This window comes from Arachis ipaensis, chromosome B02, assembly GCF_000816755.2.
Source record: "Arachis ipaensis cultivar K30076 chromosome B02, Araip1.1, whole genome shotgun sequence".
NCBI lineage: Eukaryota > Viridiplantae > Streptophyta > Magnoliopsida > Fabales > Fabaceae > Arachis > Arachis ipaensis.
In genome coordinates, this window is record NC_029786.2 from 94470692 (window position 1) to 94472414 (window position 1723).

At 36.0% G+C, this 1723-nt stretch overlaps 1 non-coding gene across 1 annotated transcript; it reads left to right on the forward strand.

The window, feature by feature from the left end:
• On the forward strand, positions 388-463 carry TRNAN-GUU. Its single transcript has one exon. It is a non-coding gene; the product is annotated as a tRNA-Asn (tRNA).

Here is a 1723-nt window from a genome sequence, read left to right on the forward strand (position 1 = left end):
TAAACAAAAAATCTAAAAAAATCCAAAAACTATAAGAAATTACCTCCGATGATGACTGCAAATGGTGGAAGCATGATGGTGACAAGAAGCAGCAGTGAAACCTACAGTGGTGGAGTTAGAGTTGATTAACATAACAAACAATCAAAAGGAAAAATGGACAACAACCTTACCTTGGCGCGGTGGACCTCAACCGCGGTGATAGCAACAAGGCTACGACCTCCAATTGATGGCAAGGAACACCAACAGCGGCGGCACGGTAGAGGCTTTCTACGGAGACTCCAGCAGCATTGCGAAGAAGTTCCACGAGTTACGAAGGAAACTTCGAGCTCATATTGGTCATGGGTTGAGAACGGGAATTGAACTCTATGAGATCAAATTTTCCGTTGTTCCTCAGTAGCTAGCTCAGTGGTAGAGCGGTCGGCTGTTAACTGACTGGTCGTAGGTTCGAATCCTACTTGGAGAGGTTTGGTTCATTCCGAATTCAGAACGACAATGTGCTGACCTGCAACGACAATGTGGCTTACCGATGGCGACGACAACTCCACGTAGTGGCAGCGCACCCTTCTTTAATGGACCAGAGGGAGAGAGATGAGAGAGAAGAAGAAAAGAAAGAAAGAGAAAGAGAGAGAGTTTGCAGAAGTGACGGAGAAGGGTTTTGCATCTGAATTTTATCCCAAATTTACCGTCGGATTTACCAGTGAAAAAATCCGACGATAAGGTGTTCATCGTTGCCTAAACGACGCATTTCATTAAATTCTGTTACCGTCAAAATTTTTCGACAAAAAATTCGACGATAAATTCGGCGCTAATAAAATAAATTTTTACGTAGTAGGGGAATTTTAAATCCAACGGTAACTTATTCGAGAGATGAATTTTCACTCGTAACCGTAAAAAAAATTGCCGCTAAATCCGTCGGTAACATCAGTCTCTACATTCGACAGTATTCAGCGCATTTCTTGTAGTGCTTCATTTGTTTTCGCCGTTAATTTAGTTTTTTAGATGAAAACTAATAAGATTTGTAAAATTAAAAAATCCAAAAGGAGCCATAAAAAAATCTAGAATATTAAAAAAATATAAGCGGCGGTTATAAATTGTCGAAAATAAGTTTAAAAAATAATGCAGTTGCAATTTTGGCGGATAGTTATTGCCGCAAAAAAATTGAACAAAATAAAAAATTGATTCAGATTGCGACTTTGTGACCGTCCGAAAATATGAGACTAATCTTGTTGGTTCTGCATTGCAACAAACTGCCACAATAATATCCGACGCAAAATACAGGATTAACGGCGATTATACCAGCAAAAACTAATATCCGCGCGACAAACCAGATCGGTTTGCTAACCGCTGGAATTTTCCGTGTGTCTTGTATAGTGCGGATTGACTATTTACAATTTAGTCAATTTTACATATTTTGATAGCTTGTTCTTTTATATAGTATGATTTTATTGATGATCGTTAGTTCATTTTCAATGAGCAATCTATGAATCACTTAAATGATTAATATTGTGCAAAAAAAAATTCAAAACCATTAAAATTTATTATTTTTTCATTATTATTAGTTATCCATTCGATTTTTTTAGTTTAGTAACTAGTATTTTTATGCGTAATAACATTACAAAAATATAAATATTTTAAAATTACGCTAATTCTTTCTTGACATTATAGATTATAGCACAAAAAATTTATGAAATTAAACTACTTTTACAAAAAAAAGTCAAAGGGA